Below are 17,268 nucleotides of genomic sequence, written 5' to 3'. Positions count from 1 at the left end.
AGATGAAATATCAGCCATGTTTTTTACTAATAGTGCTCAACCTAAGCAGAGTTGGCACCATCGATAGAATGTGTGGAGTCATGACACAAACTTTTCTCTCCAAGGAGGTTGCTAAAGAGAAAGGATTGATGAGATGCCAGTTGTGTCCTGCCTTCCACTCTCTCGGCTTTGCTATCGACCCTCAGGTGGACGCGTTAGCCATTCCTGGTAAAATGAAGCCCAGTTGCCAAGAGCAGGTACAACCATACATTGGGTTTACTGCTTCCTCCTCCAGTCTTCTAGGTCCCCAGACCCTTCTTCCTGGGATAACTTTCCAGAAAAGCCTCCTTGACACAAATCAGGGCCTGATAGCAGAGCTGAGCAGGAAACTATAGAGAAACTGTAGAGATCTTTTAATTCATCGTTACAATATTTTCCCGAGTGGCAGTAATGCCTAAAAATGTTTTATGGGATTTGCATAGATTTGGTTATAGTTATCAGAAATGCAACAAGGAATGTAACTGGGAAGCGAAGAATGAGTTCCGGAGGAAGAGGTCAAAAGGGTGGAATGAGTTCCGGAGGAAGAGGTCACTGTGGGTGATGGGCATTTACAGGTCCAACATTCAACTGCACACGTGCCGTGACACCTAGTAGAATACACATCTTTTGGGGCGCTTGTGTGGCTCAGTTGGTTAAGCATCTAATTCTTGGTCTCCGCTCAGGTCCTGATCTTACGGTTCGAGAGAAAAGACCCCATGTTGGGCTCTGAGCTGACAGTGCAAAGCCTGCTGGGGATTCTCTCTCCCTCTCTCTGCTCCTCCCCTGCACTCGCTCTCTGTCTCAAAATAAATAGATAAATATTTTTAAAATGGAAAAAGAAAGGAACACACGTCTTTTATAGACAGTTTGGGCTTGAGTAGGGTACTGCCCATGACCTCTTAAATAATTTGAGTGCCACAGCTAATAATGGGTGAAAAAAGACCACAGGACGAGGTGTCCCTAAAGCAGCTATTGGGCAATTTAATGTTAGTTAATTGCCCTTAATGAAAATAAAGCTTGCAAACAAAAAAGTGTTCAGATTTATACTAAGAAAAAGCAAGAGAGAAACTGAACTAATTAAATTACAAGAGCCTAAAAAGTATTGAAATTTCAATTTTGAAATTGCAACATTACCATTTTGAGTATTTCAGATTATGGATCAATATTGAAATGAAACTTCTTGGTGAGATTCAAATTTGGTGAAATACATAAAAGAATCAAAAGAAACAGCATATTTGATGAATTTTGTTTTTCAAAGTTATTTGTGTGCTCAAAGAAATATATTGAGGCAAAAACTTATTAATTATAAAGATATGTGGATTGAAATGCTTTTAATATCTTAATAGCAAGAAACAAGCAAAGAGAAGACAACCAGGAAATAAATAAATAAGTAAAAAGTCCTTTGGAAGTAGGGGCCCCTAGGTGGCTCTGTCAGCCAAGCTTCTGACTTCTGCTCAGGTCATGATCTCGCGGTTCATGGGTTTGAGCCACACATCGAGCTCTGTGCTGACAGTTCAGAGCCTGGAGTTGGCCTCATATCCTGTGTCTCACCCTCTCTCTGACCCTCCCCCACTCCTGCTCTTCCTCTCTCTCTCAAAAATGAACAAGCGTTAAAAAAGAAATTTTTAAGTCCTTCGGAAGGGGTGCTGTCTGCTCACAGTTCGCCCAAACTCCCAAACACAAAGCTGATGGGTTCTGAGTTCTAACACTGACTTTAATGCTCTCATCACTAAGATAATGATGGCAATTCTCCATTAAAGTAGCTCAGAGAACAGTGTCTGTTCTAATCCAGTCCAGAGGTTCTTCTGTTCCAGGTTTAAAGTAGTCTCATCCAGGATTTTTACTTCTTCCTTTAGAAACTTGGTCACTCAATCAATCCACAGGTTTCCAGCATATATCTGTAGATGGCTACAAGTAACATTCAGATTTGGGCAGTTCCATGTCACCGATCTTCATAATTAAGGGGCTTCAGTGTCGTCTTTCGTGGTCCTCTCCCCTTTAGTATACCTGGGTATTCCCCCATTCTCTCCCATGTATTCTCAAATGGTGCTGACTGTGCTTTCCTGCCACCGCTGACCACCTCCCAGCCCCCATGTTTGCTGCTGCACCGTCTGACCACCCTACCCCACACAACGGTCCCCTGGACAGCGCGGATGCACTGGGGCCCCACTGCAGGGCTGATATAGTCACCCCAATTTCTAGCTCCCCTACGCAGAGATTGTCTGTGGTTGAAAATGACTCTCAAACGGGAAAATCAAATTCCATACAAGGGTTCTCTCTCTTCCTCTCTCTCATACACAACTGTGTGTATGTGTGTTTGTGTATATATACACATAATATGTTATATATGTCTATTTATACATATATGTCATATGTAATGCATATAGAATGTATAATGTATACATGTGTATATATGTGTATATAAAATATATGTATATATAATGCATACACATGATATATACATCGTATATTATGTATAATATATGCATATATATAACACATATGTTATATAATAGCATATATATGCATTATATATAGTATAATATAATGTATAAATACACATATATTGTGTGTATATAGTGCATTTTATGTATTATACATTGCATTCATAATACATATATAATACATATATACATCTGTATATACATGCATTATGTACATATAAAATACATATTATATCATATCATATCATATCATATTATATATGCTTGTATAAGTAAAGATGTCAGAGAGAATATATACATTAGTTTTGCATACATCTATTCTGTGATTATAGGATAATCAAGCATGAATAAGGTATTTAGCATTTATTCAGTAAGAATTCATCAGATGAGTACTATATTGCTATGTGGGAAAAAATAACATTTTTAGAAATCTACTTCTACCTTATGTATCATATATATACATGTAGAGATGTTTATATTTTAAATAAAATAGATGTATTTTGAGTAAACCAATACTGCTTTGAGAATTCAACTAGAATATAATGTCTTTTCTATTTTTTTACTGTAGCTAAGGGTTATTGTCAAAGTTTTTTTTAAAGGACTAAATTAAAATGTAAATCTCCCACTGATCTGTCAATAATTTGGCCAGCATCTGTAAACCTTCAATTTACCAACAAAATGCATAATGATTTTAACTTTAAATAAAATGTGCAATAATTTAACATTAGGTACAAATGGCTTAGAATATGAATATAACCATAGTGTCTTAAGGTTTAATTCAATTCAAGCAAATAAAAGGACTTGGGGCTGTATCAGAGATTCTGGATTTTTCCTGATAGGAAAGCCTTTTCCTAATAGGGCGTAGCAAATTCATTTGACCCGTAAGTTGTTTGCAGGATTGAAAGGGCAGATGCTCTTTTGAGAGAAGCTTCTCGTTAATCAAATTTAATGTCAGTCAGGTCAAACTCGTTTTAATTTTATGCTACATTATACATCCCTCAGGATTCATTGTTCTTTTTTTTACAATGCTGTATATGTTTGATTATTTAAATTAACAGTCAACTGTAGGCTTTTGTTTCTGTGCTGATATGCAAATTATTTAAAACTCTCTTTCAAAATCTTTTCTGTGCATCTTAATTCTTTTTCCAGAAGTTCATAAAGGATAGGCAAAATATGTTCTAGTTGCAGGGAAACTGGTGCCAAGTTTTGCAACTATAAAAATATTTTTCTACTTCTGTTGTTTTTCCTGGCTGTGCTATTACAAATTATCCTAGTTCTTAAAGCCCATGCCTTATAAAGCAAGTGGACCTAATTAGTCAGCTAGAGGTTAGACTGTTGGGTGGGTGGCCTTGGAAAGCATATTTTTAAACAAGTTCCTTAACCCAATTTCCTTTGCTCCCCCCTTTTCAAATAAATCTGAATTTTTAAAATGAAAAATGTGATGACTTCTATTTACTGTGGCACATTTTATGGTAGACGTGCCTTGTCTCGTTTTTGTTTCACCTCTGCAAAATTGTGTGGCCTTCTTTTATCTTTTTTGAAATGATTTTTAATCCAAGTATTCCATAGTCCGTGGTTTGACACACACTTATTCTGAAGTTTGAGGATAGTCAAGCATGAATAAGATATTTCACATTTATGCATTTATGCAGTAAGAATTTATCAAATGGATACTAAATTACTCTATGGGAAAAAAGAACAAATTTTAGAATGTGTATGTCTATCTTTAGCAAAGCCAGAAAAATCAGCACAATCTGAGAAGGTGGCATTTGATTTGGGTCTTTGAAGAGACAGAGGCGTCTATATGTGGTGATTAGAAAGAAAGAGGTCATTTGGAGAAAGAGGAGGAAGAGATGAAATGCATTAAAGTGGACAGACGGAAATGTACAGTGTATGTTGGAGAAATAGTGGCTTTGATGGGCAAAGTGCTTATTTTCTACTGGAAAAAAAAAATGCCTCAAAAGGTTAACTCCTTATCGAGTTCCTAATATATCCTAGTGATTTTATATGAATTATATCACCCATTCGTGCTCATGATCTGAGGGAAAGTCACTGTGATTCGACAGATGATAAAATTCAGAATAAGGAACGTGAATTAAGTTGCCAGCAATCACAAAGCACGTAAGAAGAGCCAAGAGTGAATTCAAGATTTGTGGGTGTTTTTTAATGTTTATTTATTTTTGAGAGAGAGCATGAATGGTGGGCAGGTGCAGGAAGAGAGAGGGGGACAGAGGATCTGAAACGGGTTCTGCCCTGACGGCAGAGAGCCCAAGGCAGAGCTCGAACTCATGAACCGTGAGATTGTGACCTCAAAGCTGGACGCTCGAGGGACTGAACCACCCAGGTGCCCTGATTCGTGAGTTTTAAATCAGTGTCTTTTTTCTTACTGTTTTTAACTGGACTTTAGCCACCAGAGCAGGCTGCCTTGTGACGATGAGGCCAGCCACCTTAAATACCAACTCCAGCCAAAGAGAAAAAATGGTGGGGTGAGGCAGTTATGGGAGGTTTTCAGGCAAAGCACAGTAAATAAAAGTATGATTGTTTTCGCATATGTAAGTCTTCACCTACTCTATTGGTAAGAGTTTCCAGAGATTTGGTGTCTTTCTCTTCTGGGTACAAGAGGGAGATGCCCTTACCGTGGATTTTTTTCACAAATGTAAATACCTCTTACAAAAGGGTGACTTCTACTTGGTTTTTAGAGCTTTTGTGTGTCTGCTGTTTGCTAAGAATAGTCAGCCTAAAATTACCTTTAAGCCAAAGAGGGATATTTGAGGGTGACAAATTCTGCCCCCATTTAGTGTCATTGGATGAGCAATGCATGTGTCCAAGTGGCCGAGTATCTGGAAATAGAAAATGAATCAGGTAGATCTCTGCCCCAGTCATAGTGGAAAGTTGGTCTTGTTTGTTTGCTTGTTGTGGGCACAGAGCTTTATCAACATGAATATGGTGATCATTTTTGTCCCCCTTTTCAACCGTCACATGAAGAACAGCCTTTCTGTTCTCATACTAAGTCCAAATCAAAAATGAAATACAACTTCTCCTCAGATGATCACATAGAGAGCATTACCGTATTGCTTACTTTCTAAACATTTCGGGGAATGAAGCTTCTCTTTGCAAAATGTATTTATTTTCAATTCACAGAAGCAGAATAAATTGTACTGTCTTTTTCTCCGAGAAAGTAGCTGGGCTTTGTTGGAAAAGCATGCGATTTGTTTACTTCAAAGTGAGTTACCTGAATCTTAACAAAGCAAATAGACTCCCACTTAAAACATCAAACACTACGATGCTACTTTAAGCTAATATCATGACATTTGTTGCATTGTTCTTCATTTTTTAATGGAAACAGGTTGATGACAGGTCTCGCAGACAATTCCTTAAAATTAGGAAATTGTCAGGAAGACTTGGGCAGAGGTAGGCATTGACTTTTTCAAATCGTCTTCGGTTTCACAATAGGTATTTGAATAACTTTTTCTTCTCTCCTTGGGCTCAGCTGGAAGAAATTTTTACCACAAAGGAAGCCTGATTTTATGCATGTTTGACTTAATTCCGAGGGATTTATGAATACCACAGTAGCCTGTTTGAATTGGCTGTGAATAATGTGAGGCAGATAGCTTTTATTTCTCTTCACGCTGAAATATCTGATGTTTTCTTGGTAGCTCTTTTTAGCAAAACACACGTTTTAAATACTGGGACCCGAGCATCGAGCATCCTTATTTGTTCATTTTGAACACACACTTTCTGGAATATGTGAGAAAGTATGGCTTTTACAAATGCGAGAGCTTGGAAAGTATGAAATGAATGAAGCGCAGTTTAAAATGTGGTGTCAGCTCAGACTTAATATTCTATTTTATTTCGTAGAATAACTAAAAGAAAACAGTTGTGGAAACAAACTATGTCAGAGGAAAACACACACACACACACACACAGCATTGGGATATCTGATTTCAATTAAAATATGGCTGGTGTGTGGTTTTTGACTTGGATAGCTTTATTTGGATAGGTATTTACTGGCTCAAATCACGGTGATAGGTATTTTAGTAATTCTAGCTTTCTTTTTCATTAGTCGTTATATCACTTGGTGAAGCATGTTATTTTACAGGAATTTACTCTGTTAAGTCTGGTTCGAAAAAAATGAACTCACTTAGAATTTTCATTGTCACATATTCTTAGATTTGGAATTTGTGGGTAGGCAAGAACACAGTAAGAACATCTCCCCTCTGAAACACATACATATTAATGCTCTTGACGAAATCCATCATTTGGCAGATGGTTACGGAGGACAGACCTTATGTCCAGTTCTGCTTTAGGAGGCATGAGAGTTTGGGGGGGGGGGGGGAGATACAGGCACTGTTTAGACTTAGTTCTTTCCTGGAAGGAGCCCGAGTGCAGAGAGCTATGGAAGCTGTGAACATCAGTTTGGAGGTAAGGAAATGTCTCACAGGATAGTTTCGAGATCTTCAGGAATCTAAGACATGAGACAAAAGAAATGCTTTGCATTTTGTGTATTTTTATTAGTGTTACCCATCTAAAAAAAAGAAAGCTAAGAAATTATGTTATCCAGTAATCTAATAATATTATGGTACTTATTCTCCAGGTATAGCATTGGATAGATCATCTAGACAGAAAATCAATTTTGGAATATCAAACATTGATAAAAATCAAACATTGGCCTTAAATGACACATTAGAGCAGATAGACTTAATAGATACATACAGAACGTTCCATCCCAAAGTAGCAAAATACACATTATTCTCAAGTGTACCTGGAACATTGTCCAGGATATATCACATGTTAGGCCACAAAACAAGTCTCAATAAACTCAAGAAGATTGAACTCATATCAAACATCTTTTCAAATGACAGTTTTATGAAACCAGAAGTCAACTACAAGAAGAAAACTGGAAAACCCACAAAAATGTGAAGAGTAAATAACATTCTACTGAGTCACAGAAGGGCTAGTGGGTCATACAAGATATCAAAGAGGAAATAAAAAAAAAATACTTAATGACAACTGAAAACAGAAGTGTGACATACTAAAATCTATGGGATGCAGTAAAAATGATTCTAAGAGGGAAGTTCATAAGAATATAGACCTAATCCAAGAACCAAGAAAAATCTCAAATAAGCAAAATAATTTTACACCTAAAGATATCAGGAAAAGAAAAACAACAAAGTTGTTTTCTACTAACAAAGTTAGTAGAAGTAAGGAAATAATAAAGAATAGAGAGGAAATAAATGAAATAGAAACTAACAAGACGGTAGAAGAGATAAATGAAACTAAAAGATAATTCTTTGAGGGGTGCCTGGGTGGCTTAGTCGGTTGAGTGTCCTACTCTTGATTTTGGCTCAAGTCATGATCTCATGGTTTGTGAGTTAGAGCCCTGTGTTGGCCTCTGTGCTGACAGTGCACAGCCTGCTTGGGATTCTCTCTTTCTGTCCCTCCACTCTCAAAATAAATAAACTTTTAAAAAAACTGATTCTTTGAAAAGATAAACAAAATTGACATATCTTTAGCTAGACTTACCAAGAAAAAATGAGAGAGGGCTCAATTAAATAAAACCACAAATTAAAGAGGAGATGTTACACAAATGATGCCACAGAAATGCAAAGGATTATAAAAAATTGTTATGAATAATTATATGCCAACAAATTGGAAAACCTAGAAGAAATGGATAAATTCCTAGAAACACTCAATCTCCTGAGAGTAAATCATGAAAAAATTTGATGAATCTGAATAGACCAATTCCTAGTAATCAACAGCCTGCCAATAAATGAAAGCCCAGACCAGACAATTCCACTGGTGCATTCTACCAAATATTCATTGAGGTCAATATCACCCTTATACCAAACCAATTACTCTTACACTGAAATCAGACAAAACAAACAAAGAAAATAACAGGTCAATATCCTTGATGAATATAGATGCAAAAATTTTCAACAAAACATTAGGAAACCAAATTCAACAATATGTTAAAAGGATTATACTCCATTATTTAGTGGGATTTATTCCAGGACTGCAAGGATGATATTTCAATACCCACAAGTCAACCAATGTGAAACACCACATTAACAAAATGAAGGGTAAAAATCATATGATCATCTTAAATGCAGAGAGAGCATTTGGCAAAATTCAACATCTATTTTTGATAAAAACTCTCAACAAAATGGTAACAAGAGAACACACCTCAACATGATAAAGGCCATATATATCAAACTATAGCCAACATTCTCAATGGTGAAAAACTGAAAAGTTTTCCTCTAGGTATACAGGAGTGAGACAAGGTATCTACTCTTGCCACTTTTATTCAAAATAATATTAGAAGTCCTACTTACAGCAATTGGGCGAGAAGGAGAAATAAAAGGCCACCAAATAGGAAGGGAAGAAATAAAACTGTCATTCTTTGCAGAGGAATGTTATACTATGTATAGAAGACCCTAAACACTCCACAAAAAAACAACAAAAAAAAAAAAACAAACAGAAAAAAAACCTATTAGAACTGATAAAGAAAAAGTCAGCAAAGTTGCAGGGATACAAAATCAATATACAGAAGTCTGTGGTGCTTAAAAACACCAGTAATGAACTATCAGAAAGATGAATTAGAAAAACAATTCCATTTATAACTGATCTGAAAGAATAAAATACCCAGGAACAAACTTAACTAAGGAGGTGAAAGACCTGTACACTGAAAACTAAAAGACAATGATGAGAAAATCAAAGAAAATACAAATAAATGCAAAGATATTCCATGCTCATGGATTGAAAGAATTAGTATTGTGAAGTGTCCATGCTATCCAAAGCAATCTACAGATTCAAGGCAACCCTATCAAAATTTCAATGGCCTTTTTCACAGAACTAGAACAAAGAATTCTAAAATGTGTATGGAACCATAAATGATCATGAATAGCCAAAGCAATCTTGGAAAAGAAGCACAAAGCTGGAAGTATCATGGGCCCTAGTTTTAAACTATACTACAAAGCGATAGTAATCAAAACAGTATGGCATTGGCATAAAAAGTGACATGCAGGTTGACAGAACAGTATTGAGAGTCTAGAAATAAACCCACACATCTATGGACAATTAATTTATGATAAGGGATCCAAGAATATGCAATGGAGAAAGGATCGTCTCTTCTATAAGCAATGCACGTCACTTTAAGGCCTGAAACCATAAAAACATAAGTGATAAATTCATTGATGTCAGTCATAGCAATGTGTTAATAGATCTGACTCCAAAGTCAAGGGAAACAAAAGGAAAAATAAGCAAAAGAAATTGCACCAAATGAAAAAGGCTATTTCACAGTGAAAGAAACTGTCATCAAATGAAAAGCAAGCTAGTGAATGGGAGAAGATATTTGTAAATCATATATCCCATAAAGTATCAGTATCCAAAATATAAAAAAAAATGAACTCATACAACTCAACGATAAAAACTACATAACTCAATTTAAAGAAACAAGCAGATGATCTGCATAGACATTTTTTTCTTTTCTAAAGAAGACATAGATGGCCAAGAAGCACATGAGAAAATGTTCAATATCACTGAATTCTGGAAAACCACAATGAGATATTACCGCATACCTGTCTAGAATGGCTATTTTTAAAAATGGAAGGAATACAAGTGTTGAAGAAGGTGTGAAGAAGAGGGAACCCTCTTGCACTGTTGGTGGGAACGTCAGTTGGTGCAGCCACTGTGGAAAACAGTATACACGTTCCTCAAAAAATTAAGAAAGGAAACATCATAGGATCTAGCAATTCCCCTTCTGGGTATTTATCCAAAGAATACAAAAAACGAATTCAAAAATATATATACTCCCATGTTTATTGCATTATTGTTTACAGTAGCCAAGATATGGAAACAACCTAAGTGTCCATAGATAGATGAATAAAGAAGATGTGGTATGCACATGCACACACGCACACACACACACACACACACACACACACACACACACACTGGAATACTACTCAGCCATAAAGGAGAATGAAACATTGCCATTTGCAACAACATAGATGAACCTGAAAGGTATGATGTTAAGTGAAATAAGACAGGCAGAGAAAAACAAATACCACGCAATTGAACTCATATTTAGAATAAAAAAATAGGCAAAAAAAAGAATACAAAAACAAAATCATAGAAAACAGACTGATGGTTACCAGAGAGAAAGGAGGTTGGGTAAATTGCATGAAGAGGGCGAACTATATGGTGATGGATGGTAATTAGACTTTTGGCGGTGATCACTTTGTAGTGCATACAGTTGTTGAATTGTAATGTTCTACATTTGAAACAAATAATTTTATACACTAATTTTACTTTAAAAATTATTATGTCACGATTACCTTAATTTATATAAATGAGAAGGCATGTATCCATATCATTTTTTTAAAAAAAGACATTAACTGATCCAATATTAATTCATAAGAAATTTCTGTCATGTTCTAGGCCTGATTTCAAATTGTTCAACTACAAAACTGGCATTTTGTCTCTTCAAGCACAGTCATTTATTATTCGCCACTTTACTCAGTTTTTTTTAACATTTGGTTTTACAAAATTTATGTTCATACAACAGGTGCTTACTAATTTCATCTGTTTTGCATTCTGTTAGTCAATATTAATGACTGCATTGAGTATAGAAATTCACAGCTACATGGCTAATGAGAACATGGCTTTTGGCTACTTTTCAAGAACAATCTATCTTCTTTTTGTCATTTCCTTTAGTTTCACTCACTTCCGCTCCAAACTCTGTCACTCTCCTGAGATTGTCTGTTCAGTAGACAGCGTTCATCCCCTATAAAATGAGAGGGGAAAATATTTTAATGAAAGCATTTACCTATATGGATAAAACTTGTAGTCAAGGACTGCGGAAGACCTAACAAAAATGACATCTGGAAGTTTTCACAGTTGCAGCAAATGTATGAGAACATCTTGAGGATCTTCCTTCATGTTATATAAGCACCAGATCAATAAAGGCTTTATATCAATAAACAGTTCAAGATACTCTTCATGCTTTCTTCCCTTATGAGAAATACTCCTCTCCAGATGAGTGTGCGAGTTGCGATGTTAAGACATAATTATGCTTTATTTTCTAGAGATTCGTATTTAATTTCTAGTAAATGAAAACTATATCTTCTGCAAGCAGCACTGAAGCAAATTGTATTTTAAAATAAAATTAAATTAATTTGCTTTAAATGCACAGTGTGAGTGTTTACATGTGCTTCTATTTGATACTCACTGAAGCACAGTATTTCCTGGGATATTTTCTGAAGACTTAATAAAATGTGAATTTTCATCTACTATTGAAAACTTAATAAAACCAGGATTCATCGTGGGGGGAAAATGTCTGAAGTTAATATCTCAACTTCTGTATGTGACATTCAGAAGATGATTATAATTTGTTCTGTGGGTAGTCTAAAAATTAATTTTCTGCTTCTTTATTTATTAGATTTTTCTTTCTCCCACTGTTTAGAATAGGTTTATTTCTGAGCTCTTTTATTAGTGCGGAAAAAAATAGAGAGCCTAAAATAAAGCCAAAAATCTTGAGCCAATGTTGCTTCTCAGTACTTAGTACATTTTCAAAAAAAAAAAAAAATCAAAAGAAGAGTTAAAACCCCAACACTATCTAAGCACTTATATGATTTTTCCTTATTTCAGGATCATAATAGGTCATTGCTTTCAAAAACATAATCTTAAGGAAGAAGCATGAATCAAATTACTTACTTGAAAAATTGGTGCATTTCGTGTTTAATTATTCCCCTTTCAATTTGAGGGAAAGAGCTGAGCCATTTTCAAGATACAGGCATCCCTCCCTTGACCTACCCAGTCTGTCTACCTATTTGGCCATCATACCCTTGAACTGAAGTAACTAAAGGGAATGCGGGTGCTTTTATAGGTCACTGAGTTGGTTATCATGTGCTATGGGCATTGAGTACTAGCAAAACTGAGTCCCTCACTCAACTCGTGCTGTTCATGAGCTGCCTTTCAATTAAGCTAAAGGCAGTATTTTCATCTGTTTCATGCCATTTGTTTAGGGCAGAATCGGATGCCTATGTCTCAATATTCTCATCTTCAAAATAGAAATAAGAATAATACCTAATATGAAGAATTAGAACAAGTGATGCATGGATATTGCCTAGTAGATATCAAGCATGCTGTTTATTACAATGTATTTTTCCTTACTGAACAAAATGGAATGGATTATTAATGGTGAGCTGGCATTCTCTTTGATCATCATTATGTTCATTTCTTCAGTATGACTTAATATGATAAAAGTTAAAAACAACCTCAATTTGGGTATTTTGGCTGTACATTTCAGAAAAAAAAATCAGCACATAGGAGTAGCTAAGAGATGCAGGATTCCTGAGTTATCGGTAATAAAAGGAGTCTTCACCATTGATGTCCGACTTCAGATAATTCTATATCTATGAGAGTCATGATAGACTCTACATCTTTCTTGAATGTAGCTGTCACTACGCTCCTAATCAACTCTTTCAGATGGACTATTTTTTGGGGGGGAGGTGAGAGGAAAGAGGACAGAAAGAGCCATGCTATAATTCTCATTTGATGATTGGGAAGATTATCTGCCTTTGTTCATACAACCTAAACAAGATGAGAAAAAAGTTGAGGATAAATTTTACAAAACGATAGTATTAGTAATAATAATAATTAATAATAATAATAACCATATTAATAACAGTATCTCAGATTAGTTTGTAGACTGCTTGTTTATATAACATATGAGTATGCTATGAAAATAATGTTAAATAATTATAATCAATACAATTTTAATTTAATAAAATTGTAAGTATACTATAATTATATAATAATGTATGATTACATAATATGATGTAATTATCATATAATTAACAATAATATATATTTAACATATACTCATATATTTTTATGTTCTAGATAAATTTATGGTAAAATATTTCCACCTATAGTCAAATAATTGGAAAGATAACTATAAGGAAAAAAGTGATAGATATTCCCTTCCCCTTAAAACCACTTAAAAACCTATTTTTTTCATAAGGGAAATGATTCCTGCATAATTACATTCACACACATACACATGCACTCATGCAACACAACAAGTAAGAGATCATGGCAATAAAAACCAGGTGTCTTTAAAATGAAATTATCCCAATCCTAAGTAACAACTAGGGTTTTGCTTATATTGTCATGAGGAATACAAAGAGATTTTTAGAGGTCTTTAGACAAATCAAATCAAATTGAAAAACAGCAATCTAATCACATCACATCACTCAAAAATCTTGTGAATAACCATCAAAGGGTAGTATCTAAAAATTTAGTTCTAGAAATATGATTCAAATTGAGTCTACACATATTTTACATATTGCCCAAAGAGTTTAATTACCATGGCTTCTGTATGTTATATGACTCTTAACCTGAGCACTGTTCTAGGATTCAAAATTTCAAATCTCCCTTATGACAGATAAACAATGTAATTGTATTAACAGTATGTGCGTGTGCGGACCTATGATTTAACATTTGTTTTTCATGAAAACACACTTCGTCCTGAACGATAACTTACTTTGGGGAAAGTATAAATGCTGAACTTTGAAAATGAATGAAATAATAACATGACAATACTTTGAAAAGGTTGAAGAAAGCAACTTCTGAATGTTTTTCATAAAGAAATAAAATATAGTGTTTATATTTAGGATTAGAATTGATGTCGTATAATATTGAGAATTCTTTTTATGTCTGTAGTGCCATTTTATTTATTTATTTTTTGTTTAGTTTTGTTTTATTTGAGTATAGTTGACACACAGTGTTACGTTAGTTTCAGGGACACAGCACAGTCACCTGACAACTCTATACGTTATGTTATGCTCGCCACAAGTGTAGTTACTATCTGTTACCATACAACACTATTACAATATCATTGACCATGTTCACAATTCTGTGCCTTTTATTCCTGTGCCTTATTCATTCGATAACTGGAAGCCTGTATCTCCCGTTGCCCTGCACCTCTTTTGCCCACCTCCCAATCTCCTCTGGCAACCATTAGGTTGTTCTCTGTATTTATAGGTATGATTCTGCTTTTTACTTTTTTATTCATTTGCTGTTTTAGATTCCACTTACAAGTGAAATCATATGGTATTAGTTTTTCCCAGTCTGACTTATTTCACTTACATAGCATAATACCTCTAAATCCATCCATGTTGGTGCAAATGGCATGAGCCATTTCTTATCCGTGGCTATGTAATATTCCATTGTATATAAATCACATCTTTCTTTATGCATTCATTCATCAGTGGACACTTAACTTGGTTTAATATCTTGGCTATTGTAAACGATGGCTGCATGCGTATATCTTTTCAAATTCGTGGTTTTGTTTTCTTTGGGTAAGTGGCCACTCGTGGAATTATTAGATCATATGGTGTTTCTATTTCTAATTTTTTGAGGAATGTCCATATTGTTTTCCATAGTGGCTGGGCCAACTTACATTTCCCAAAAACCGTTAGAAGGGATAAATGAATTCAGTTAATTTGCAGGATACAAAATGAATATCCAGAAATTGATAGCATTTCTGTACATTAATACAAAAGTAGCAGAAAGAGAAATTAAGAAAACATCTCAATATACAACTGCACCTAGGAACAGATTCAACCAGAGTGGTGAAAGACCTGTACTCTGAAAGCAATGAAACATTAGTGAAAAAAAACAAGTGACACATTGGGGCACCTGGGTGGCTCAGTCGGTTAAGCGTTTGACTTTGGCTCAGGTCACGATCTCACTGTCCGTGAGTTCGAGCCTCGCGTTGGGCTCTGTGCTGACTGCTCAGAACCTGGAGCCTGTTTCAGATTCTGTGTCTCCCTCTCTCTCTGACCCTCCCCCATTCATGCTCTGTCTCTCCCTGTCTCAAAAATAAATAAAACGTTAAAAAAATTAAAAAAAAAACAAATGACACAAACATAAAGGTATTCCACGCTTATGGAGTGGAAAAATTAATTATTTTTGAATGTTCGTGCTACTCAAAGCAACTTACAGAATCAATGCAATCCCTATCAAAATACCAACAGCATTTTTCACTGAACTAAAACAAATCCTAAAATTTGTACGGAATCCCAAAAGACCACAAACAGCCAAAGCAATCTTGAAAAAGTAGAACAAAACTGGAGGTATCACAATCCCAGATTTCAAGGTATACTACAAAGCTGTAGTTATCAAAACAGTATGGTACTGGCACAAGAATAGACACATAGATCAGTGGAACAGAATGGAGAGCCCAGAAATAAACCCATGATGATACAGTCAATTAATCTTCTACAAAAGAAGCAAGAATATGCAATGGGAAAAAAATAGTCCCTTCAAAAAATGGTGTTGAGAAAACTGTATAGCTACATGTAAGAGAATGAAACCGGACCACTTTTTTAACACCATACATAAGAATAAATTCAAAATGGATTAAGACCTAAGTGTGAGACCTGAAACCACAAAACTCCTACAAGAAAGCACAGGCAGTTGGGGCGCCTGGGTGGCTCAGTCAGTTGGGTGGCCGACTTCGGCTCAGGTCATGATCTCGCGGTCCGTGAGTTCGAGCCCCGCATTGGGCTCTGTGCTGACAGCTCAGAGCCTGGAGCCTGTTTCAGATTCTGTGTCTCCCTCTCGCTGACCCTCCCCTGTTCATGCTGTCTCTCTCTGTCTCAAAAATAAATAAAACGTTAAAAACAAATTAAAAAAAAAAAAGAAAGAAAGCACAGGCAGTAATTTCTCTGACATCGGCCATGGAAATTTTTTTTTGTTTTTTGTTTGCTTGTTTGTTTGTTTTTATATGTCTCCTGAGCCAAGGGAAACAAAAGCAAAAATAAACTATTGGGACTTCATCAGGAGAAAAAGCTTCTGCACAGCAAAGACAACCTAGTGACGGGAAAATATATTTATAAATGACATATCTGATAAAGTGTTGTGTCCAAAATATATAAAGGGTTTATACAACTCAACACCAGGGAAACAAATAACCCGGTTAAAAAATAGGCAGAAGACATGCACAGGCATTTCTTCAAAGAAGACATCCAGATAGCTAACGGACACATAGAAGGATACTCAATAGCACTCATCATCAGGGAAATGCAAATCAAAACCACAATGAGATACCACCTTACACCTGTCAGAATGGCTAGAATCAAAAACTCAAGAAACACCAGGCGTTGGCGAGGATGTGGAGAAAAAGGTTCCCTCATGCACAGTTGGTAAGAATGCAAACTGGTACGGCCACTGTGAAAACCAGTATGGAGGTTCGTCAAAAAATTAACAATAGAACTACCCTACAAGCTAGTAATCACACTCCTGGGTATTTATCAAAAAAGTACAAAAACACTAATTTGAAGGGCTGTATGCACCTCTGCGTATCATTTAAAACAGCAAACTATGGAAGCAGCCCAAGTGTCCATCAATAGATGAGTGAATAAAGAAGATGTGGACAATGGAATATTATTCAGTCACGAAAAAGAATGAAACCTTGCCTTTTGCAACAACACAGATGGAGCTAGAGAGTATAATGCGAAGCGAAATAAGCCAGTCAGAGAAAGACAAATACCATATGATTTCGTTCATTTGTGGAATTTAAGAAACGAAGCAAAAGAACAAAGGGAACAAAAAGACAGAGAGCGAAACCCAAAAAACAAACTGAACTACGGAGAACAAACTGGTGGTTAGCAGAGGGGAGGTGGGGGGGATGGGGAAGATTAAGGGTGCGGTTATCTTGATGCGTCCTGAATAATGTATGGAAGTGCTGAATCACTAGATTGTACCTCTGAACCTAGTCTAGGACTGTGCGTTAACT

The sequence above is a fragment of the Panthera onca genome, chromosome A1 (genome assembly GCF_046562875.1).
Source record: "Panthera onca isolate mPanOnc1 chromosome A1, mPanOnc1 haplotype 2, whole genome shotgun sequence".
NCBI lineage: Eukaryota > Metazoa > Chordata > Mammalia > Carnivora > Felidae > Panthera > Panthera onca.
Note: the sequence above shows the minus strand (reverse complement) of the source record.